Raw genomic sequence first — 26,398 nt, 5'->3', positions numbered from 1 at the left:
CACAAAAGTATGTGTTCTTCTCAGGTTTACTATTACTCAAGATCTTATAATAGTGGTCTTATACAATATTTGTCCTTTTGCCTCTGACTCATTTCGCTCAGCATAATGCCTTCCAGGTTCCTCCATGTTATGAAATGTTTCACAGATTCGTCACTGTTCTTTATCGATGCGTAGTATTCCATTGTGTGAATATACCACAATTTATTTACCCATTCATCCGTTGATGGACACCTTGGTTGCTTCCAACTTTTTGCTATTGTAAACAGAGCTGCAATAAACATGGGTGTGCATATATCTGTATGTATGAAGGCTCTTGTATCTCTAGGGTATATTCCCAGGAGTGGGATTTCTGGGTTGTATGGTAGTTCTATTTCTAACTGTTTAAGATAACGCCAGATAGATTTCCAAAGTGGTTGTACCATTTTACATTCCCACCAGCAGTGTATAAGAGTTCCAATCTCTCCACAACCTCTCCAACATTTATTATTTTGTGTTTTTTGGATTGATGCCAGCCTTGCTGGTGTGAGATGGAATCTCATCGTAGTTTTAATTTCCATTTCTCTAATGGCTAATGATCGGGAGCATTTTCTCATGTATCTGTTGGCTGCCTGAATATCATCTTTAGTGAAATGTGTGTTCATATCCTTTACCCACTTTTTGATTGGGTTGTTTGTCTTTTTGTGGTTGACTTTTGACAGAATCATGTAGATTTTAGAGATCAGGCGCTGGTCGGAGATGTCATAGCTGAAAATTCTTTCCCAATCTTTTCCCAAAAAAAGAGTCTTTTTTACTCTTTTGGTGAAGTCTTTAGATGAGCATAGGTGTTTGATTTTTAGGAGCTCCCAGTTATCAGGTTTCTCTTCATCATTTTTGGTAATGTTTTGTATTCTGTTTATGCCTTGTATTAGGGCTCCTAGGGTTGTCCCAATTTTTTCTTCCATGATCTTTATCGTTTTAGTCTTTATGTTTAGGTCTTTGATCCACTTGGAGTTAGTTTTTGTGCATGGTGTAAGGTATGGGTCCTGTTTCATTTTTTTGCAAATGAATATCCAGTTTTGCCAGCACCAATTGTTAAAAAGGCTTTCTTTTCCCCAATTAATTCACACCGGTCCTTTGTCAAATATCAGCTGTTCATACATTTTTTTTTTTTTCATACGTGGATGGATCTATGTCTGGGTTCTCAATTCTGTTCCATTGGTCTATGTGCCTGTTGTTGTACCAGTACCAGGCTGTTTTGACTACTGTGGCTGTATAATAGCTTCTGAAATCAGGTAGAGTGAGGCCTCCCACTTTCTTCTTCTTTTTCAGTAGTGCTTTGCTTATCCGGGGCTTCTTTCCCTTCCATGTGAAATTGGTGATTTGTTTCTCTATCCCCTTAAAATATGACATTGGAATTTGGATCGGAAGTGCGTTAAATGTATAGATGGCTTTTGGTAGAATAGACATTTTTACTATGTTAAGTCTTCCTATCCATGAGCAAGATATGTTTTTCCACTTAAGTATATCCTTTTGAATTTCTTGTAGTGGAGATTTGTAGTTTTCTTTGTATAGGTCTTTTACACCCTTGGTAAGATTTATTCCTAAGTATTTTATCTTCTTGGGGGCTACTGTGAACGGTATTGATTTGGTTATTTCCTCTTCGGTGTTCTTTTTGTTGATGTAGAGGAATCCAAGTGATTTTTGTATGTTTATTTTATAACCTGAGACTCTGCCAAACTCTTCTATTAGTTTCAGTAGTTTTCTGGAGGATTCCTTAGGGTTTTCTGTGTATATAATCATGTCATCTGCAAATAGTGATAACTTTACTTCCTTCTTGCCAATCCGGATACCTTTTATTTCTTTGTCTAGCCTAATTGCCCTGGCTAGGACTTCCAGCACGATGTTGAATAAGAGCGGTGATAAAGGGCATCCTTGTCTGGTTCCCGTTCTCAAGGGAAATACTTTCAGGTTCTCTCCATTTAGAGTGATATTGGCTGTTGGCTTTGCATAGATGCCCTTTATTATGTTGAGGAATTTTCCTTCAGTTCCTATTTTGGTAAGATTTTTTATCATAAATGGGTGTTGGACTTTGTCAAATGCCTTTTCTGCATCAATTGATAAGATCATGTGGTTTTTGTCTTTTGTTTTATTTATGTGATGGATTACATTAATGGTTTTTCTGATATTAAACCAGCCTTGCATACCTGGTATAAATCCCACTTGATCAGGGTGAATTATTTTTTTGATGTGTTGTTGGGTTCTGTTGGCTAGAATTTTGTTGAGGATTTTTACATCTATGTCCATGAGGGATATAGGTCTATAATTTTCTTTTTTGGTAATGTCTTTACCTGGTTTTGGTATCAGGGAGATGGTGGCTTCATAGAATGAGTTGGGTAGTATTCCATCATATTCTATGCTTTGGAATACCTTCAGAAGTAGTGGTGTTAACTCTTCTCTGAAAGTTTGGTAGAACTCTGCAGTGAAGCCATCCGGGCCAGGGCTTTTTTTTGTTGGGAGTTTTTTGATTACCGTTTCAATCTCTTTTTTTGTTATGGGTCTATTTAGTTGTTCTACTTCTGAATGTGTTAGTTTAGGTAGGTAGTGTTTTTCCAAGAACTCATCCATTTCTTCTAGGTTTTCAAATTTGTTAGGGTACAATTTTTCATAATAATCTGAAATGATTCTTTTAATTTCATTTGGTTCTGTTGTGATGTGGTCCTTCTCGTTTCTTATTCGGGTTATTTGTTTCCTTTCCTGTTTTTCTTTAGTCAGTCTAGCCAATGGTTTATCAATTTTGTTAATTTTTTCAAAGAACCAGCTTTTGGCTTTGTTAATTCTTTCAATTGTTTTTCTGTTCTCTAATTCATTTAGTTCAGCTCTGATTTTTATTATTTGTTTTCTTCGGGTGCCTGATGGATTCTTTTCTTGCTCACTTTCTATTTGTTCAAGTTGTAGGGACAGTTCTCTGATTTTGGCTCTTTCTTCTTTTTGTATGTGTGCATTTATCGATATAAATTGGCCTCTGAGCACTGCTTTTGCTGTGTCCCAGAGGTTTTGATAGGAAGTATTTTCATTCTCGTTGCTTTCTAAGAATTTCCTTATTCCCTCCTTGATGTCTTCTATAACCCAGTCTTTTTTCAGGAGGGTATTGTTCATTTTCCAAGTATTTGATTTCTTTTCCCTCGTTTTTCTGTTATTGATCTCTAGTTTTATTGCCTTGTGGTCTGAGAAGATGCTTTGTAATATTTCGATGTTTTGGACTCTGCAAAGGTTTGTTTTATGACCTAATATGTGGTCTATTCTAGAGAATGTTCCATGTGCACTAGAAAAAAAAGTATATTTTGCAGCAGTTGGGTGGAGAGTTCTGTATAAGTCAATGAGGTCAAGTTGGTTGATTGTTGTAATTAGGTCTTCCGTGTCTCTATTGAGCTTCTTACTGGATGTCCTGTCCTTCTCCGAAAGTGGTGTATTGAAGTCTCCTACTATAATTGTGGAGGTGTCTATCTCACTTTTCAATTCTGTTAAAATTTGATTTATGTATCTTGCAGCCCTGTCATTGGGTGCATAAATATTTAATATGGTTATGTCTTCCTGACCAATTGTCCCTTTTATCATTACATAGTGTCCTTCTTTATCCTTTGTGGTGGATTTAAGTCTAAAGTCTATTTTGTCAGAAATTAATATTGCTACTCCTCTTCTTTTTTGCTTATTGTTTGCTTGATATATTTTTTTCCATCCTTTGAGTTTTAGTTTGTTTGTGTCTCTAAGTCTAAGGTGTGTCTCTTGTAGGCAACATATAGATGGATCGTGTTTCTTTATCCAGTCTGTGACTCTCTGTCTCTTTATTGGTGCATTTAGTCCATTTACATTCAGCGTAATTACAGATAAATAAGTTTTTAGTGCTGTCATTTTGATGCCTTTTTATGTGTGTTGTTGACAATTTCATTTTTCCACATACTTTTTTTGTGCTGAGGCGTTTTTCTTAGTAAATTGTGAGATCCTCATTTTCATAGTGTTTGACATTATGTTAGTTGAGTCGTTATGTTTTTCTTGGCTATTATCTTGAGTTATAGAGTTGTTATACCTTTTTGTGGTTACCTTATTATTTACCCCTATTTTTCTAAGTAAAAACCTAACTTGTATTGTTCTATATCGCCTTGTATCACTCTCCATATGGCAGTTCAATCCCTCCTGTATTTAGTCCCTCTTTTTGATTATTGTGATCTTTTACCTATTGACTTCCATGATTCCCTGTTATGTGTATTTTTTTTAATTAATCTTAATTTGTTTGTTTTTGTGATTTCCCTATTTGAGTTGATATCAGGACGTTCTGTTTTGTGACCTTGTGTTGTGTTGATATCTGATATTATTGGTTCTCTGACCAAACAATATCCTTTAGTATTTCTTGTAGCTTTGGTTTGGTTTTTGCAAATTCTCTAAACTTGTGTTTATCTGTAAATATCTTAATTTCGTCTTCATATTTCAGAGAGAGTTTTGCTGGATATATGATCCTTGGCTGGCAGTTTTTCTCCTTCAGTGTTCTGTATATGTCGTCCCATTCTCTTCTTGCCTGCATGGTTTCTGCTGAGTAGTCTAAACTTATTGATTCTCCCTTGAAGGAAACCTTTCTTTTCTCCCTGGCTGCTTTTAAAATGTTCTGTTTATCTTTGGTTTTGGCGAGTTTGATGATAATATGTCTTGGTGTTTTTCTTTTTGGATCAATCTTAAATGGGGTTCGATGAGCATCTTGGATAGATATCCTTTTGTCTTTCATGATGTCAGGGAAGTTTTGTGTTAGGAGTTCTTCAACTATTTTCTCTGTGTTTTCTGTCCCCCCTCCCTGTTCTGGAACTCCAATCACCCGCAAGTTATCCTTCTTGATAGAGTCCCACATGATTCTTAGGGTTTCTTCATTTTTTTAAATTCTTTTATCTGATTTTTTTTCAGCTATGTTGGTGTTGATTCCCTGGTCCTCCAGATGTCCCAGTCTGCATTCTAATTGCTCGAGTCTGCTCCTCTGACTTCCTATTGCGTTGTCTAATTCTGTAATTTTATTGTTAATCGTTTGGATTTCTACATGCTGTCTCTCTATGGATTCTTGCAACTTATTAATTTTTCCACTATGTTCTTGAATAATCTTTTTGAGTTCTTCAACAGTTTTATCAGTGTGTTCCTTGGCTTTTTCTGCAGTTTGCCTTATTTCATTTGTGATGTCTTGAAGCATTCTGTAAATTAGTTTTTTATATTCTGTATCTGATAATTCCAGGATTGTATCTTCATTTGGGAAAGATTTTGATTCTTTTGTTTGGGGGGCTGGAGAAGCTGTCATGGTCTGCTTCTTTAAGTTGTTTGATATGGATTGTTGTCTCTGAGCCATCACTGGGAAACTAGTTTTTCCAGGAAATCCGCTAAAAAAAAAATGCAGTCAGATCCCTATCAGAGTTCTCCCTCTGGCTCAGGCTATTCGGATGTTAATGAAGCCGCCTGGGGAGGGTGGGGGAGGGAACAGAGAGATAGGAGAGTAGCACCTCAGAATATAGCCAGAGTTGCTTGTCTTGCTTGGAATGACTATTATTTCTGAGATTCCCGCGGGGCGCATCGCCTATGTGTGCTGGCTGTGTGGAGATTGCCCCCGGGGGGTCTGGCCCGCTGGAGTCATGGTCAGATCCTCCGCTTCCAGCCCCACGCCCAGCGTCAAGGCTCCCCTACTGGGACGGTGCACTCTCAACTCCAAAATCAGTCGCTGCCTCCTGGGGACTTCTCGTCCCTCCAGCCACGTTGCCGTGCCGCCCCCGCGAACCAGTTGGGGGTTAGTTCAGGTGGGTGGAGCAGCTCCCCGTGCTTGTGCCGTGACGGAGTGTCCCAGCTGGGATGCTGCTCTCCCCGTTCCAAGACCAGTCACTGCCTCCCGGGGACTTTTCCTACTGGCTGCGTCCCACGCCGTCCATGGAACCGGCTGGTCCCCCTCCCGGGGTTAGTTCAGGGGGGTGGAGCAGCTCTCTGTGCTTGTGCCGTACCTGACTGGTACACTGGCTCCAGGCTCTGAAAACAATCGCTGCTTCCCGGTATTAGTTCATTCTCTGTCTCTAAATCTGTGTTTGTTGTTCAGGGTTCGTAGATTGTTATGTATGTGATCGATTCACTTGTTTTTCTGTGTCTTTGTTGTAAGAGGGATTCGAGGTAGCGTCTGCCTTGTCTGCCATCTTGGCCCCGCCTCCTCGAGCTTTAGTTTTTGAATCAGAGTCATAATATTAAGTATCTTATAGTAAGGCCAGATAAGAAATTAATGTGAACTACATTTAATTTTTACAAGTGTTTACTTAGTTTTTCACCAAATAAAACTTCAATAGATTTTTGGCACATAACGTTGCAAGATGTGAACAGTCTTCATCCAATTACTCTGAAGCAAAAACACTCCCAAAGTGTTGAAAAAAAAAATCTTAAATCTCTATACAACATTAAAAGTAGGATTAATGTAGTTAAACTATCATCTTGATTCGAATTCTCTCTGTTACCAAGGCACCTCATCTCTACTTTACTACCCAATTTGTCTCCAATTACATTCCACGGTATGTTCTTACAGTCAGTGTTGCCACTTGCTGGTCTCCCATTAACTCTCCAATTTTGGCTCTGACTGCCTCTCTGATTATACCGTTGACCTTCTAATAGCTGACTCCAGCGGATTCTCTGCACAGCGCAAGGCCTCATTCCTCTGGGAGAATTTTACCACCTCCTTCCCACCACTCCCCAAACTCTTTCTTCTGGTTGGGGGCAATCCTCTTTCCTTTTAAGTCTCTGCTTCCTTCCTTACATTGCTCCTGGGCTACCTTTTTTTAAAAAATAGGACCATTTCCCAGGTGCTCTTTTATTGTCTATGCAGCATAGGAGTTAAGAGCATTACAGTCAGAAAAAAGCCTATGTGTTAATCCTGATTCTGCTAATTACTAACTGTATGACTTGGAGAAAGTTATTTAAATTTTCAGATGCTCTGTTATCTTATGTGTAAATTGAAACTTTTATTCCTTATTTAACAACAATCTTGTACAATTAGGTGATTTTTTGGAAAAAAGCACTTTATATAGTATTGGCTTGTAAAATAAACTCACAAAAAAGTTATTTTTTTCTTTTATCTCTGGATAAACATATCTATATTCACTAGGTTGTAAACTTCATGAAGGCAGGGATACACGACTTTTTTTTTTTTTAGGCATCATATATTTTTATTACAAGATATTTTAAAATTGGAGTAGATACAACTGTGACAGAAAAACAGCTTCGTACAAAAAATACACTTTCAATTATTTTAACAAGCAAATAAAAACAATCTTCATTTATTTGCTTTTTCAAGAAGTTAATATATGGTAAAAAATTCAATATTTTATATAACAGACATGTAATTAAGCTTACATGGAAAATGATCTATATTTAATTTTTACAAGTGTACCAGGTATGACACCATCCATTAACTGGATGCCATCCTAGTCTACCTTTCTCTTTGGCATTCCTATCTATCTGGTTCCCAGATACTAATTATCTTTAGAATTTACCTCCTCCCCTCTATTTCTACTAATTCTTTTATGTGGATGGGTGCATAATTAGCTACATCTCTTTTTGTCTCTTTCAAAAACATTCCTACAGTGAGCTTTATCAAACTCAAAATAACCCTCATTTTACAAATGAAATAACGGAAACTCGTAAAGGTTGAGCATTGCTCACAGCCTCTCAGTAAGCAAGTGGCATAGTTGAATATAGAATTTTTTAAATATGTAATTCATTTCAATAAGACAAGATCAGAAGAATTCTTTTGCACTTTCCCTTAATTCCTTTTTTTAAATTTTATTGTGTTTTAGGTGAAATTTTACAGTGCAAATTAGTTTCTCACTCAAAAATACATACACAGATTGTTTTGTGATGTTGGTTGCAATCCCTGTAATTTGTCAGCCCTCTTCTTCTCCATTCCCTTTCCACCCTGAGTTCTCCATGTCTATACGTCCAGTTTTCCTGTCCCTTTCCGCCTTATCGTCTTTGCTTTTGGGCAGATGTTACCCAGTTGGTCTTGTACACTTGATTGAACTAAGAAGAACTTTCCTCAAGTGTGTTATTTTTTGTTTTATAGGCCTATCTAATATCTGATGGTTGTTTGCAGCTGTTTCTTCTCATTTTGAGTTGTGCCACATCCGCAAATGAAGGTCTTGAAAGCTTTACCCCATCCACTTCATTAAGGTCGATTCTACTTTGAGGAGGCAGCTCGTCCCCAGTCATCGTTTGAGTGCCTTCCAACATAGGGGTGTCATCTTCCAGCACTATGGCAGACAATGTTCCACTGCTATTCATAAGGTTTTCACTGGTTAATGTTTTTCAGAAGTAGACTACCTGGTCCTTCTTCCTAGTCTGTCTTAGTCTGGAAGCTCAGTTGAAACCTGTCCTCCATGTGTGACCCTGCTGATATCTGAATACTGGTGGCATAACTTCCAGCATCACAGCAACACACAAGCCCCCACAGTACGACAAAGTGACAGACACATGGAGGAAACATCCATTAAAAATCAGAACCTAGAATGTACGAAGTATGAATCTAGGAAAATTGGAAATTGTCGAAAATGAAATGGAACGCATAAACATCGATATCCTAGGCATTAGTGAGTTGAAATGGACTGGTATTGGCCATTTTGAATTGGAAAATCATATAGCCTACTATGCCGGGAATGACAACTTGAAGAGGAATGGTGTTGCATCCACTGTCAAAAACAACGTTTCAAAATCTATCCTGAAGTACAACACTGTCAGTGATGGGATAATATCCATACGCCTACAAGGAAGACCAGTTAATACGACTATTATTCAAATTTACACACCAACTGCTAAGGTCAAAGATGAAGAAATAGAAGATTTTTATCAGCTGCTGCAGTCTGAAATTGATTGAAAGTACAATCAAGATGCATTGATAATTACTGGTGATTGGAATGTGAAAGCTGGAAATAAAGAAGAAGGATTGGTAGTTGGAAAATATGACCTTGGTGATAGAAACAATGTCGGAGATCGAATGATAGACTTTTGCAAGACCAACGACTTCTTCGTTGCAAATACCTTCTTTCACCAACATAAATGGTGACTATAAACATGGACCTCTCCAGATGGAAAGCACAGAAATCAAATGACTACATCTGTTGAAAGAGATGATGGAAAAGCTCAATATCATCAGTCAGAACAAGGCCAGGGACCAACTGTGGAACAGATCATCAGTTGCTCATATGCAAGTTCAAGCTGAAACTGAAGAAAATCAGAGCAAGCCCAAGAAAGCCAAAATACATCCCACCTGAACTAAGAGACCATCTGAAGAATAGATTTGATGCATTGAACACTAGTGACCAAAGACCAGACGAATTGTGGAATGACATCAAGGACATCATCCATGAAGAAAGCAAGAGGTCATTGAAAAGACAGGAAAGAAAGAAAAGACCAAGATGGATGTCAGAGGAGACTCTGAAACTTGCTTTTGAGCATCGAGCAGCTAAAGCAAAAGGAAGAGCTGATGAAGTAAAAGAGCTGAACAGAAGATTTCAAAGGGCATCTCAAGAAGTCAAAGTAAAGTATTATAATGACATGTGCAAAGAGCTGGAAATGGAAAACCAAAAGGGAAGAACACGCTCGGCATTTCTCAACCTGAAAGAACTGAAGAAAAAATTCAAGCCTCGAGTTGCAATAGTGAAGGATTCTATGGGGAAAATATTAAACGACACAGGAAGCATCAAAAGAACATGGAAGGAATACACAGAGTCATTATAACAAAAAGAATTAGTCGATATTCAACCATTTCAAGAGGTGGCATATGATCAGGAACCGATGGTACTGAAGGAAGAAGTCCAAGCTGCCCTGAAGGCACTGGCGAAAAACAAAGCTCCTGGAATTGATGGAATATCAGTTGAGATGTTTCAACAAATAGATGCAGCACTGGAGGTGCTCATTCATCTATGCCAAGAAATATGGAAGACAGCTTCCTGGCCAACTGACTGGAAGAGATCCATATTAATGCCTATTCCCAAGAAAGGTGATCCAACCAAATGTGGAAATTATAGAACAATATCATTAATATCACATACAAGCAAAATTTTGCTGAAGATCATTCAAAAACGGCTGCAGCAGTATATCAACAGGGAACTGCCAGAAATTCAGGCCAGTTTCAGAAGAGGACGTGGAACCAGGAATATCATTGCTGATGTCAGATGGATCCTGACTGAAAGCAGAGAATACCAAAAGAATGTTTACCTGTGTTTTATTGACTATGCAAAGGCATTCAGCTGTGTGGATCATAAGAAATTATGGATAACATTGTGAAGAATGGGAATTCCAGGACATTTAATTGTGCTCATGAGGAACCTTTACATAGATCAAGAGGCAGTTGTTCAGACAGAACAATGAGATACTGATTGGTTTAAAGTCAGGAAAGGTGTGTGCCAGGGTTGTATTCCTTCACTATACCTATTCAACCTGTATGCTGAGCAAATAATCCGAGAAGCTGGACTATATGAAGAAGAACGGGGCATCAGGATTGGAGGAAGACTCATTAACAACCTGTGTTATGCAGATGACAACCTTGCTTGCTGAAAGTGAAGAGGAATTGAAGCGCTTACTAATGAAGATCAAAGACCACAGCCTTTGGTATGGATTGCACCTTAACATAAGGAAAACAAAAATCTTCATAACGGGACCAATGAGCAACATCATAATAAATGGAGAAAAGACTGACGCTGTCAAGGATTTCATTTTACCTGGATCCACAATCAACAGCCATGGAAGCAGCAGTCAAGAAATCAAAAGATGCATTGCATTGGGCAAATCTGCTGCAAAGGACCTCTTCAAAGTGTTGAAGAGCAAAGATGTCACCCTGTAGACTAAGGTGCACCTGACCCAAGCCATGGTATTTTGAATCACATCATATGCATGTGAAAACTGTACAATAAGGAAGACCGAAGAAGAGTTGATGCCTCTGAATTGTGGTGTTGGCAAAGAATATTGAATATACCATGGACTGCCAAAACAATGAACAAATCTGCCTTAGAAGAAGTACAGCCATACTTTGGACATGTTGTCAGGAGGGATCGATCCCTGGAGAAGGACATCATGCTTGGCAGAATACAGGGTCAGTGGAAAAGAGGAAGACCCTCAGCAAGGTGGATTGACACAGTGGCTGCAACAATGAGCTCAAGCATAACAATGATTTTAAGGATGGCTCAGGACCAGGCAGTGTTTTGTTCTGTTGTGCATGGGGTCACTCTGTGTTGGAACTGCCTGGACAGCACCTAACAACAACATCTAATATCTGGCTGAAATGTGGACTTCAGGAGTGGCTTCAGCACTAATTTGTGTCCAGGGCCATATTCTTGGGGACTTCTCCAGACTGTCAGACCTGTAGGTCTAGTCTTTTTCTATGTGAATTTGGATTTTTTTTTTTTCCTACGTTTTTTTCCTGCTCTGTCTGGGACCCTCTATTGAGATCTGTGTCAGAGCGGTTGGTGGTAGTCTGGCGCCATCTAGCTCTTCTGGCTTATTTTGGTGGAAGCTGTGGTTCATGAGATCCATTAGTGCTTTGGACTAATATTTTCCTTGTGTTTTTGGTTTTCTACATTCGCCTCTGCTTTTGGGAGCCAATACATGCATCTTAGATGGACTCTTGCAAGTTTTTAAGAACCCAGACTCTGCTCACCAAAAGCGGGATGTAAAATGTTTTCTTTATGAACTATGTTTTGCCAATTGACCTAAATGTCCCCCAAGACCATGGTCCCTAGCCCTCTGCCCCAGTAGCTCAATCCTTCAAGGTGTTTGGATGTGTCTAGGAAACTTCTATGATTTTGTCTTGGTCAAGTTGTGCTGGCTTCCCCTATATTGTGTGTTGTCTTTCCCTTCACACGTAAGTGGGTTCTCTCCTCCCTATCCTTTCCTTCACACATAACCATCAAAAATAGTTTTTTTTCTGTGTGTAAACCTTTTCTTAGGTTTTATAATATAATATTTCTCCTTTTGTGATTGACATATTTCACTCAGCATAATGCCCTCCAGATTCAACCGTGTTGTAAGATGTTTCACAGATTCATCAGTGTTCTTTATTGTTGCTTACTATTCCACTGTGTGTTATGTATCATAATTTGTTTATCTATTCATCTGTTTATGGCCACATAGATTGTTCCCAACTTTTTGTTATTGTGAAATATGCTGCAAATATGCTGTGCATATGCTTATTTGTGCGATGGCTCTTATTTCTAGAATATACTCCTAGCAGTGAAATTGCTGGATTTTTTTTTCTTGAGACTTATTTATTTACGCATTGCCTTGTCATGAAATCACTTCTTTGTAAAAGAGCTTTCTGGCATTGCGTGGAAACACTCTTTTTTTTTTGTACTTTAGATGAAGGTTTACAGAGCTAGCAAGTTTCTCATTAAACAATTTTGTACACATATTGTTTTGCCACATTGGTTGCCAACCCCACAACATGTCAATGCTCTCCCCTTCTTAAACTTGGGTTCCCCATTACCAGCTTTCCCATTACCTCCTACCTTCTCATCCTTGCCCCTGATCTGGTGTGCAAATTTAGTCTCATTTTGTTTTATAGACCTGCCTAGTCTTTGGTTGAAGGGTGAACCACATGTATGCTTCATTACGGAGCTAAAAGAATGTCCAAGGACCATATTCTTGGGTTTTCTTCAGTCTCTGTCAGACCGGTAACTCTGTTCGTGTGTGTGTGCATGTAGGTGTGTGTGAGTTTGAATTTTATTCTACATTTTTCTCCGCCTCTGTCTGGGACCATCTACTGTTATCCCTGTCAGAGCAGTCGGCGATGGTAGCAGGGCACCATCTAGTTTGCTGGACTCAGTCTGGTAGAGACTGTAGTACTTGTGGTCCATTCCCACTAGTCACTTGGACTAACCTTTCCCTTGTGTCTCTGATTTTCTTCCTTCTCCCTTGCTCCAGGTGGGGTGAGATCAGGGGAGTATCTTAGATGGCTGCTCGGAAGTGGTTAAGAATCCAGACACTACTCTCCAAAGCAGAATGTAGAACATTTTTTTATAAACTATGTTATGCCAACTGAGCTAGCTGTTCCCCGAGAAAGTGGTCCCCACAGCCTTCAGCCCAGTAATTCGATCCCTTAAGGAGTTTGGATGTGTCTATGGACCATCCATGACCTTGCCTTGGACAAGTTGTGCTGGCTTCCCCAGTATTGTGTACTGTCTTACCCTTCACCAAAATTACTACTTATCTATTGTCTATGTCGTGTTTTTCCATTTGCACTCCTTCCCTCCCTCATAACCATCAAAGATTGTATCTTTTCATGTGTAAACCTTTTCATGAGTTTTTGTAGTAGTGATCTCATATACTATTTGTCCTTTTGTGATTGACTTATTTCACTCATATAATGCCCTCCAAATTCATCAATGTTGTGAGATGCTTCACAGATTCACCATTGTTCTTTATCATTTTCCCAACACACAAATGATTGGAGCCCTTTTGGTGCTCAAGGGTAAGGTAAGGAGATCATTCAAAATGCAGTGAGTGGCCCCTGGGTCTAAGGAATTGTATTGGCCTTCCCTCTATTGTTAGCCTAACCCAGGGCTCTTCAGGGGAGATGATGACAGTCTCTCCCGCTTGGAGACAGTCTGTGGGAAGCCCCTGGCCCCTTCATGGTTGAGGTCACTCGCCATATGCTTTTCCGGCCAGCCTTGTTCCAACAGTAGCCACATTGTTCCCTTTTACAGAGGCCAAAGTTCTGCTGGCAGGGTTTCTTCCATTCTTGTGACTCTGGTTGGTGTTGTGAGGGGAATGGTTTCTAGGTTAAGGCTGTCACCAGCAGGGTAGCCTGTTGTTTTGTTCGGCGAGTCACCTTCTGCTCTTGTTCCTGGTCCATATTATTAAAAAATTTAAAGGGTATTTCAACTAACTGAGAGATAGGCACATTTGGCCTTCCATCCAATTTCTGGAGTTTTTTGTGGATATCGGTAGAGACTTGTCCTATGAAGATGATATTAAGCATTCGTTGATTCTCATTAGTTTCAGGATCCATGTTAGTGTGCCTCCAGAAGGTCTGAAAAATTCTTTTGATAAACTCTGAGGGGTTTTCTTTAGGTCCCTGAATTACTTCATAAGTTTTTGAGAGGTTTTTCTGTTTTGGTACCCCAGTTTTAAAGCCTTCTAGTCAGTACTTTCTATAATGCCTCAGCCTATTCATGCCCTCTTTCGAATTGTAATCCCACCCTGGATCAATTCCAAGGGCTGTGTTATTCACTGGAAATTTGTCAGGATTTTGGGGGTCCTGATTACATTTTTTATCAGCAAACTGTCTAGCCTTTTCCAAAACCATTCTCCTCTCTTCAGAAGAGAGAAGAACTTCTATCAGGAACTGGCAGTCTTCCCAGGTGGGCTGAAGGGCATTAAAGATGGTAGGTTGAGAGATTATCTTTCCGGTTAAACAAATCTGAAATGCTGAAGAGGACATGCACCAAAGTGTTCCTGACTCTCCCGTCTGCTCCTGTTCTGGCTGGTGTCTCTCTTAAAGGGAATTGGCCCACTTCTGGATTACCTTCCTTGTCAATACCCTGGCTAGTTGAAGAAATGGACTGGCCCTGGCCAAATGTAGCACCATTGCGGGTGAGAGGCGGGGAGGCCATTCCTGTTCCTGAGGTCCCAGGATCAGCAGGGGCTCTTCCCGAGGCCCCAGGGCTGGGGTGGGTGGGAACCACTTGGGGAATCTGAGAGTAAATAGGATTATATGGAGGTGGTGGTCCCACCACAATCTCAGACTCTTCTGCCTGGAGACCTTTCTTAGACTTCTTATTGACCTGAACCATCAATTTGCATTGCTGTTGTAATCCCTGATTATAACACAGAGTCATGAACATTTGAGCATAAGGTGCCTCATTCTACTTATGAGTTTTCTTACAAAACAAATCTAAATGTAAAATGGTATTATAATTCAGACCTCCCTTGGCCAACTACTTTTCCTGATCTTTTAAGGTATATTGAGGCCAAGCTGTGCCACAGAGGAACCTCAAACGCTTCCTCCCAGCGTCATCAGTTTTAAAAAAATCCCAACGGGTCAAGATGCACTCTAAGGGGGATGGTTTAAGGGTGGACTGACTGGTGCCCATCTTGTGTATAGATCTCATCCCCTCTAATTAGTTGGCCAGGGGAAGGATATATTCAAGAGGCCCTGGCTATACAGTGGTGCAGAGCTTGGTTACCCTGATAAATAATCTCATAAAACAGATGGCACAATTCTATCATCACACCCTCCAGAACCAATATTTGTAAAGGGCTAGGGATCAGGTTGTGTTTTTCAGAGTGTCTGCCCCAACTAAGTTGGTGTCTTATACAGGACTCAGTATCTAAAATTAGAAAGGATCTTTCAGTACACCCCTCAGAAGAGAGAGAGAGAGAAAGAGATGTGAATGAGGTTAGATAAAACCATCCTGCTGCAGGCAGGATCCTGGATGATTGAAACAAGACTTGAGCCAGTCAAGTCTACCTAGCTAACACAGAAGACATACATTAGAAGGAACAATCTGGTTGCGGGGGAAGACACAAAGACAATGTTCCTAAACCAGATCCTGACCAGAAAATATGCAGGGGTCAAGACAAGAGGCCAGGTGGAGACGGAAGTATAAACCCACAAGTCAGTCTCCCCAGGTGTCCTCCAGGTGTGAGGATCAAGGGCTGTGTCCTCATGCAAGTGGGGACTCAGCCCCAGGACACAGAGAGATGACCCAAGGCCCAATAACACCCGTTACCGAGGCCACAATCCACCACTTAGTATCGACTCCAAAATGAAACTTAAAATAGGTATCTGTTTCACAGAACTGTCAGAACATTTCAGTTCTCCCATGGATCACTCATAGGTTGCCTTGTCCAGGGTTAGTGCCACCCTGAAAGACCTCCTGACCCAATGGAGGGTCGAGGGTGCCCTTTGGAGGAGGTTTCAGAACCTAACTCACCCCAAGCTGGAGTCTCTGCTGAGTCCCATCTGGGTGCCAAATGAAGCCAGCAACTAATAAGTCCTTGTCAAGCAGACTAGCAAATTGAAGTCAGCCAGATGCAGAGTTGGAAGAACAGAAAAGTTTATTCACAGTTTGCAAACTAGGAGACAGGCAGGATCTCGTGACCTAAGGCTGCCAGCTCCCCTAACCAGGGCAGATTTGCTCCTTTTATAGGGAGTGACAGACATATGCATGGGCAGCAAGAGGAGGATCTTCAGTCTGGTGATAGGAAGATGCACATGCCGTCCATAAGTGTCCTATGCCTAATTCTTGGTGAATGGACCTTTGCCTATGGTCCTAAAATTGCAATTGCTCGCTAGTGCCACCCCCAGAAAGATCACATGGTGGGTGAATTCAGAGTCAGCACACCTGTGTCTCAGCCTCTTGCAGGAGAAGAGAAAAAACCTGGGAATTTGACCAATCATGGTGAAGTGCTGTAGCAAAAATGTAACAAGAGTAGGCTTTCTGAAAACAACTATTATAGGACGGTTAATAACTATTTCATAACCGTCTGCTTCAGACCTACCCAGTGTGCTGTGCCCTAGAACCTTTCGGCACAGTGGCTGCAAGGTATGGGAATGTGAAGCCCTGCCACCAGGGAACAGTGGTTGTGGGCTGCTCCCGAGGCCTCCATTCCCCCCCAGCCAGATTCAGCCCCCTGGAGCTCCATGTCTTGGGTCCTCCATGCCGAGGCTGCTGTAGCTGTGATATGGTGGAACAGGGCACAGCAGAGCTGCCCATCGTTGATAGCTGCAAGCCCCTTCAGGGGTGCCCTGCCCTGCCTCCTCCCAGCAGTGCAAGGTTTGGCCTTGGAGTTGGTACTGGCCTGGAGCCCGGTGTGGCCGGCAGGTGCTGACGGCTCAGCGAGCTGTGATGAGACACGTGTGCAGACCAGAGCCATGCAGATACTGCCACCTCTAACTTCTTCAGCCCTGAGCCTCATATCTGACCCCCAGCAGAGGAAAGCAACATGGTCGAGAGCAAGTAAACTTCTGCTAAAGCACAGGCACTGTAGTCAACCAAATTTGGGGAGAACCAACCTGATGCCAGCATGATGCAAATATCCCAGGGCATGACTGGCACTCCTTGGCACCAAGGCTACCATTCCAGCTCCTCTACAAGTCTCCAAATGTGACCATATTTATCTGAGGTGGAGCCCTGACCGATGCAGCTCCCAGGGGAGCATGGAGGGCCTGGAGCCCAGTAGGGGATACACAACTTGCCATCTTCTTTCCCTTGCCAAGTCACCCAGTAGCATTGATCAGCTCCGCCACCTGCATAACAAGAGAGACTCTGCTTACAGCTCCTTCTCTGCCAGCTCTAGCATCCTAGAGTATCTGCCTCCTGGAATCTCTGGCTGGGAACATTCAGGTGGCCTCCTGGAAGGGATGAGGGAGGCAGACATTCACTATGTCAAGACAGTCTATGAGATTCAGAGTGAAGTCTCAGAGGAGTATGAGGTAAATTCTTCAGCTTGGCTTCTTCAAGGTAGGGAGGCCAGAGCATCAGCAGAAGATCAGAGCTATGATAAATGCCATAATGTTCTTTGGGGCAAGAGAGTTCCATCCTCATCCTGGAACCAGCAGTGCCCCAGTTTCTTGGAAACTGCCACTGACAACCTACCTCCTAAGGTGGTTGCACCCCTTCCCCCAGCTTGGAGCCACAGACATGCAGCCATCTGGCACTTTGATTGGTCCCAGCTCCTGGTGTAGCCTTGATCGGAAACAGTTCTGCCAGCCTCAGGCAAACTCATCGGACCCCTAAAGTCTCCATTCATAGAGGAACGGCTTCATACTGCACTAGAGAAGAACCTAGAGAGCAGTCCCCCAGGGGAGCCCAAGTATAATTATACCAAGAAGGCACAACCAGGCCAACCTCTGCTCCGGAATGGCATCTACCCTGTACCTTCCATGGAGCCACATTTTGCCCAGGTGCCCCAGCTTTCCAGGAACAGTAATGGTATGCTCTATCCTACACTGGCTAAGAAGAGAGGATACACAGGCCCTCAGGCAGCTTGTGACAAGATGACCACCATTGCTCCCTGGCGGCAGGGTTTCACAATCCTGTACCTTGCAGCCAACTGTGCCAAAAGTTTCCAGTGCACAGTGCACTGGGTAGGTCTGAAGCAGATGGTTATGAAACGGTTATTAACCGTCCTATAAGAGTTGTTTTCAGAAAGCCTACTCTTGTTACGTTTTTGCTACAGCACTTCACTGTGATTGGTCAAATTCCCAGAATGGGTCTAGCAGGCCTGGGTTTGCCTTCTACCAGGCACTAGAATATGACTCACTGTTCCCAGCAGAGAGAAAACCAGAAACTACAGCCAAGTTGGTCCCCTACAAAGTCCATTTCCCATCAGTGCCTGAAAATGAGGAGGAGACCTCCTCGAGGAGACATCTCACATCTCCCCAAGGCAACAGCCCACATTCCAATGAAAGAAAGAGCACCCACAGCAACAAACCATATTCTAATCACCACAGCCATGAATCCCCTCAGGTTCAGACCTCGCAAGTGGAAGACAATTCATCTTCCAGGCCCTCAGAGCCCTCGGAGGTGGATTTCCAGGAAGACCACAATGCCAACTTCCAGAGGAGGCAGGCGAGAGAAGGCTTAGGCCAGCACCTGCCAAGAAACTTTGGCAAGACCAAGTCAGCCTTCTCATCTCTCAAGAACATTATGGAAAGTCTAAGAAGGCAAAGCAGCCTGGAGTTTGGAGCGGGATCTCAGGAAGGCTACCCAGATGGCAAACCAGCCTCTATAGTCAACACCAAGGCTGAGGACTCAAGAAGGAAAATCAGTTCTGACCACAGGAGCCATCTGGATAGGCCAGTTTCCTATCCAAGACACGAGGGGAGAACAAGCATTTCTGACTCTTTTCACAGTTCAGACCCAAGGTATGAAGAACCCTCCTCCCACTGCATCAGCAGACATCCAGTCTGGGCTGAAGGAGGCTCAGTTCAGGCATTGCCTTGGTTTTCCAGGGCTTTCAGTATGGGAAGCCCCACAGCTTGGTGCTGAAGAAGGTTTCCAAAATTGAGCAGCAAGAGCAAGGGAGCCAGAAATCAAGTGTAGCCTGTTCAGTTATGGTCAAACCTACAGGCCCAACAAGACAGCCTCAACTTCCAGTATTTCTGGGAATGAATTTGAGGAGGTAAGAGCCAATACCGTTTTTCTGAATGCATGGAGCCTCTAGGCAATGGGGAACAGCACTTCAAAAACGCAGAGACAAAGTTGGAAGAAGTTTCTGCCATGGGACAACAGCTGAGGAGGGGCTTAGGTGGTGGCCTGCCCTCCCTGCTCGGAGGAGGTGAGCCCCCTAGACAGGATGCTCATCTCCTCCGGAGCCAGAGCACCTTTCAGCTCTTCAGCGAGGCTGAGAAGGCGGCTGTGTGGCCAGATGATAGGACTGACACTCTCGAGTTGCCCCTGCTGGACGCCAACTTCAGCTGCGCCTACCAGAACAGCATCAAGGAGGCATAGTATCTTGTCCTGGGGACCACCTCATTTTGACGCAGGGACCTCGAACTGGGAGGTGCCTGGGGCACCCAGGCCCTGGCGGCCTGGCCAGCCTTGGCCCTCGTGGGGCTGCAGAGTCCCAAGGCGCCGGCGGTGGCCTCCCTGCCCCCACACAAGCCGGGTGAGTGGCACAACATGACCCCGGCTTAGAGTCAACCGGCCCAGCCAGAGCCCCCTGCTGCTCAGAGAGGGGCACACCGGCACCCGACCCCCTAGCAGAAGAAGGGTTCCTACTCAGAGCCCTAGAACGTGACCGAGATGGGGGTCTTGGAGGAGGCCAAGCCAACTCTCTTGGATCTGCAGAGGAAGGGGGTGCGTTTTCTGGAGACCACCATGGCCAACCGCCGCCAGATCTTTGAACGTGACAAGAGGGCCTGATGAACGCTCAGCCTCTAGGGCCTGGAGCTGAAGCAGTTCTAGCGCAGTGCCCTGATGGACTACTTTCTGTGCAAGACCGGCAAGAGGCCCTCGTCCTGCGGCCTCTTGTGGGTTCCAGCAGCCGGGAGTTCTGCAAGAGCTTGCCCAGAGCACCTATCTCCAGCCCAGCCCAGCTGCGCCAGAAGGCCCTGGCCTCGCCAGAGCCTGCAGCCCCGCAGGAAGGCCTCGGTCCTAAGGCCATAGCGCCGGTGGCCGGAGAGGAGCTCCCAAGGGCCCCTCAGAATAGCAGCAGCTCTTTTGCCAGTGGCCGTCTCCTCTGGGAATGGCTGCGAGGGTACCCGAGCCGAGCTGCTTGGCGGAGCCAACTGCAATCCTCGGGGTCCCCAGAGGGTCACAGGACCCCTGGGGAGCCATCTTCCCGGGGAGTCACAGCTGGAAGGACCAGGAAGTCCAAGTCCTCTGAGGACCTACTGGAGCGCTAGGATGCCCTGGCCGTCCCTGTACACATGCGGGTCCAGGTCATCTCCCATTGCAAACAAAAAAGCACCAGGATATGCTTTTGTGGGTTATGGTAGCTTCAGTCTTCTTGTGAAGGATCCATGCTCCTTGGCTGGCCCTGTATATAGGTTACTCAGTTGTTTAGAAAGAGACCTTGAAGAGATGCCACTGTTCACATACCATCCTAGCCCTAGTTGAGGTGGTGCAGGCTGCAGAGCAACTGGTGGCCCTTCAGTTCTCAGAGAATGTCCTGGAACCCTGGACCCTTAGAGAAAATCTAGCAGGACATCTTGCAACAGGCCATTGCCAGCAGGAATGCAGAGTCACCTTACAGACACCAGGATGGGACCACTGACCCCACTCAGCTCTGTTCTGCCTTCCATTGTGCCCTCTACCTACTGCTCACAGGCTGCTGCCGACTAGCAGGATGAGAAGGATGATCAGTCAGGGTGACAGCCTCTTTCACCCTGCACCTCTGCAGTAACCCCCAGAAGCAATGGTCCCACCCTGATCCAGCCTCCAAGTCCCAGAGGCTTAGAATTCACCAGCCCAGGGAATGGGATAGAGGAGGGGATGAGGAAAAAGTTCTGACTACCTCAGAGTCCTCCTCCCCAGAGTAAAATGGGTCTGTGCAGTCTGAGAGAACAGCCTTCCTGAGGAATCCTTGCCACCAGAGTTTGTAAACCTGAAGCACTATTAAAAAAAAAAAAAAAGAAAGGGAGGGGGGAGTCTTCCAAGTTCAAGCAGCACTTCTGACCCAGACACCCTGTTGGGGCCCCAAGCAGTCCAGAGAGGATCTCCCTCCAAATATCTGAGTTGGTCCTGCAGGCTTCCCCACCACCTTAGGAGGATTATGATGATGAGGCATTTGTGAAGGACTTGGAACCCAGTACCACTTCCAGCCCCATATTTGAAGCTCTTCTCCCACTCCTACCTCTTCCACTAAGCCTGGAAACCCCAGCGAATAGTTTGGATGACTTTCCTCCACCCCCTCCCCAAGCTGTGTGTGAGATACAGCTGGACAGTGAAGCTTATGAAGATCCCCATAGCAGAAGCTCTAGCAAATTTTCCAGTGCAAAAGAAAGGCCAGTGCAGCCCATTTGGTGGGTAGTCAGATACTGGCTTCTAGATCCCAATGAGACCAACCTACCGTCCATCATGGGTGACCAGCTCCAGCTGGCTTGATCTTTTGGCAAACAGCCAAGTCCAGGGTGGCCACTTCCCATCAAGACCCTGAGCCTCATTCACAGTCCAGTAAGTGGAACTCAGGGTTTAGAAAAGAAAGTCAGTGCTGGTCATCGGAAGATATCACAATAGAGGCTCTAACCTAGGAAATTGTCCACCAAAACAAATCCCTGGCAGTCATTTTGGATCCAGGCTCCAGAATAAAGACAACTATGGACTTGATGGAAGGTTTGTTTCCCCGAGACGTTAACTTAGTGAAGGAAAACAGCATAAAGAGGAAGGCCATGGAGACAGCTGCCAACTGCCCAGGATGCAAAGATATGAAGAGTGAAGAAAAAGAAACAGTGGGCATGTTGGTCAACTATCTTGCTTACTACAGTGAGTACATCTCCAAGACTGAGCTTCTGAACAAAATCGAAGATATGCCAAAAGAGGTGAATGAGGAAGAGGAGCAGGCAGGTGTCGATGAAAAGAAGGCAGAGCTCATTGGAAGCCTCACCCACATGCTTGAGACCCTCCAGGAAAAAAGGGAGTCTGCTGATGGACATAAAGCTCAATAATGCCTTGGGAGAAGAGGTGGAGGCTTTGATCCGTGAGCTCTGCAAGCCCAGTGATTTTGACAAGTACAAGATGTTCGTAGGGGACTTGGACAAAGTGGTAAACCTGCTGCCCTCTTGGGTCGCCTGGCCAGTGTTGTGAACATCATTAGTGGCCTTGGGGAAGATGCCAGTTATGAAGAACAGAGCTCTCTCAGTGAGAAGAGAAAGGTCCTGGCTGGGCAGCATGAGGATACCCAGGAGCTCAAGGAGAACCTCGATTGAAGAGGACAGGTGGTGCTGGACATCCTGGCCAATTACCTTTCAGAGGAGTAAATCCAGGACTACCAGCATTTTGCGACCATGCAGTCAGCACTCTTCACTGAGCAGCGAAAGCTGCATGACAAGTTCAGACTGTGCCAGGAGCAGGTCAAATATCTGCTGGAGAGCCTTCCTTTGGATTTCATTCCCAAGGCAGGGCCCTTGGCATAGCCCACAAACACTGCAAGCGGAAACTGCTCCTGCAGGGGGATGTATTTTCAGTAGTATTTATCCAGCATTAACCTCTCCACTTTAACCTCTTTTAAAACATCTAACCAGAAGATTGCCTTCTTTCTCAACACTGTTTATTCTGAAAAATGTTTCTGTACAAACCGCCATTTAAACTATATGGGTTACTGGGGTTTTTCTAGATAAAAGGAAACAAATTCTGTCCAGGAAAAAGCCTTTTTTTTTTTTCCTTCTTTCACGATTGATCCTCTGAGAGCTCAAATGCTGCTGGGAAATCACCCTTTTCTATTGTTATTTTGTAGTGGGAAGAAAATTAATGAAACTGTGAGAACTTGTTGGAGGATGTTTGATCTATTATTTAATTTTTAATAAGCTGAGGCAACATAGATCACTGTGTGCCACACTCAGGAATGTATCCACAGTTGCCTTCCTTTCTTGTGGGCACAGTATCCTGAAGGCAGGGTACAAGTCCTCATTAATGAAGGGTCTGCAACATAAAACCATAAAAGGACAGATACTCACACACACACACACACCCATACACACACCCTGAGAGAAAGAACTGTAAAACCTTGAACATTGTCATTATATTTTTAAAAATGAAAAAAGATCAGTTTGTGTGGTAACCACATATTTGACTCTATTTTGTGGTGGATGTACACAATTATGTTTGAGCTTTGTATTTTGTAAAAACGTTAATGAAAATGAAGAATTCCAAAGATTAAAAAAAGAATTATTGACCTATATAACAGCATTTTTAAGTTCCCGGTTCACATATTTATTTCAGGAAACTATAAGGAAAGGTGCTTGGGATGGATTAAGGCAGCATCCCCAGCCATGGATGTGACTTCAGAAAGGCCTCTGATGTGCAAAAAAATCACCTACTATGACAAAAACTTTACTCTTCATAGTTTCATGTCTTTATCTTAAGGCATTATTGTTGCTGTGATAGTTGATATCGAGTAGATTTTTATCTATGATGACCCCGTGTGTTAAAGAGTAGAATTGCAATATAGGATTTTCTTGGCTGTACTTTTTAATCATTAAAAATAAAAAAACTTTTAGTACAGGTTAAAATGCAAAATGCCTGAATAGGTGGGGCAATATACTGAAATACCATTCGAGCTGGTGTTTACAGAACTTGACAAGTTAAAGAGTGGCAAGTACTATAACGAAGTGTCTTGGGTCTGGTTTCCTGGAAGTAGAGTGTGAGACGGGTAAATATTACAGTGAGTGAATGTCCTCACGTGCAGCCTGTAAGGCAAGCCAGGACAGAACTCAGGAAGGAGAACCTCAGTCTGATCCCATGGAGGGGCTCTGGAGTAAGAAAGGCTCCAAGGAGTTCAGGAGAGAGGTTGGTCTTTTGCATCACAAATAAGCCAGTCACTGACATTCCCTTCTAACTCCCACTCCTATCCTTTCTGTGTAACTTGAAATCTCCCACTCCCAGGCATTGCCAGTAGAGGTGGCTTCCAGGGTATCAGGGTCACTCCTGGGAGAGGTTATGGTTGTGAATGATCGGCAGCCTGACTCATAACATCAGAGGGAAAGGGGGAATGCATCACCATTACCATCTACTACAAAAAACTTGGACAAAATACTCTGAGGAAACAGAAAGGAATAAGATTATTTTCACCTGGTGGAGAGGTAATTTTTTAGTCATTAACACCACAATATGAATGAGGTACTAAAGAGTTAAATTTTATAAAAGAGTGTTGGGGAGGGGAAGAGAAGAGGGAAGGGGAGAGAGAGAGAGTGAAAATATCAAATGGAAAAAGGAATGGAATAGACTAACCAAAACCAAAACAAAGCCATTGCAATCTAATCAATTTTGAATGACAAGGACCCTATAGGATAGAGTATAACTGCCCCATAGTTTTTCCAAGGCTGTAATCTTTATGGAAGCTAACTGTCACATCTTTCTCCTGCAGAGTTGCTGATGGGTTTGAACCATCCAGCTTTCCTTAGCAGCCAAGTGCTTTCCCACCAGGGCTCCTATGGTATGGATTGCCTATGTCAACATGTGCTATGGTGTTTAAAAAGCTTAATTGTGTAGAATTTTATAATCATTCATCAGAATAGGAATAAGTAACATTGATATGATGTCTAGATTAGTTACATGTATTTTCTCCCTGGAAGACCATAATTTAAAACCAGCTCTGGGGCTTTTTAATAATAACTTTTTGTCCTTAGTCTATTAAGCACATATTTAAACCACAGGCTATCATTTGACAACTTGCTACAAGGTGAACAGTGTCTCCTCTGCAAACAGATCAATCATCTTGACAGGTGACTATTTTCCTGGGGAGTGTGGCAGGCTGGGGTAGACATCATTGGAAATTTACCTCTAGAATCTTTCCAATAGCCTTGTTGATGAGAAAAATGTCATCTTTCCACCAGTGCCAGTAAAGTAGAGCTTTGGAGCCCAAATATTAATTTTAAAAACCTGATTTAAAAAATCCCTTCATTGTATGCTAGTTCTGCCATCTGGTCCCACACTTACCAGAGCAGTATTTGCATAAATAAATTAGCACTTATTTCTCTCATCTTTCTCTATTCTGACCTGTACCCACCCCCAGTGCCCACTGACCTGTACTGTAACTAATATATCCATTTTTGAGGAACATTAGTTTTTGCCAAGGTATTTATAAAATTACGTTAGTGTTATTCCTTATTAATTTAACCTGAAATGATTAAAGGATGGGCCCTTTAGAGATCATAATGACTTTTTCAAAGGGAAAGCATAAAAACTTACCCAAAGATCAAGGTGATTGTTATTACTGTGATTTTTTTTCTTTTTTCCAGGCATGGGTAAATTAAGTGACTGTACATTTGAAAAAACAGTGAATGAACTGATAGAGTTCAGGGTGAAGCCTTTAAGTGCTCATCAAATTTCAGTCTTGGGGCCTGCCTCCCTGTGTAGCACTTGTGATCTATTTTCTCCTGCCAGAAGTCATGTTTTCCATCTTGTTTTGCTCAGCATATTAGGCAAATCATGGTTTGAATTATACACATTTTATAAAATGATGAGATTCAGTAGTTATTTTCTTAAAAACAAGGTAGCTACATGTTTCTTCCACAAAGAACACCACACCCTATATCATAATACTCATAATTATGGTAGTGGGATATTTGCAACCTTTGTCATAACTACTCGTTTGGCTACAGCTTTAGTTTTTGAACCATAGTTATAGTATTAAGTATCTTATACAAAAGCCGGGTAAGAAATTAATGTAAATAACATTTAATTTTTCTAAGTCTTTGTTTCCTCAAATAAAACATCAATAGAATTCTGGCAGATATAAAACTGCAAGAAGAGAACAGTCTTCATCCAATTACTCTGAAACAAAAGTGCTCCCAAAGTGTAGTGATATGGAATTTTTTATTTTAAAAAAATCTGAAAATTTTCTACAACCAAGTAGGATTATTCCACTTAAACTACCATCTTGATTCTAGGTCCCCATTACAAGGGCAATGTATCTCTACCCTCCTCTCCAAATGCTGTCAATTATACTACGTGATATATTCTCACAGTCAATGTTGTCACTTGCCTATCTCCCATCAGCCCTCCATTTCTGCCTCTGGTTGCTCTCTGGTCACAACATTGACCTAATAGCTGACATCAGTAGATTCTCTGTGCACGGTGTGACCTCACATCTCTGGGAGCTTTTGACCCACTGTATTGTCCCATTACCTCCTCCCTACCTGTCCCCAAAGTCTCTCCTCTTGTTGGGGGCAATTCTCTCTTTTTAAGTCTCTGTTTCCTTCACTACA

At 42.9% G+C, this 26,398-nt stretch overlaps 1 pseudogene; it reads left to right on the top strand.

Annotated features, from left to right (window-relative positions):
* LOC126076600 (protein Shroom3-like) overlaps window positions 1-22,691 on the top strand; it is a 44,731-nt pseudogene extending 22,040 nt beyond the window's left edge.
* Window positions 22,692-26,398: the final 3,707 nt, after the last annotated feature.

The sequence above is a fragment of the Elephas maximus genome, chromosome 1 (assembly GCF_024166365.1).
Source record: "Elephas maximus indicus isolate mEleMax1 chromosome 1, mEleMax1 primary haplotype, whole genome shotgun sequence".
Lineage (NCBI taxonomy): Eukaryota > Metazoa > Chordata > Mammalia > Proboscidea > Elephantidae > Elephas > Elephas maximus.
The sequence above is the reverse complement of the archived record's forward strand: the minus strand, read 5'-3'. Positions and strand labels throughout refer to the sequence as shown.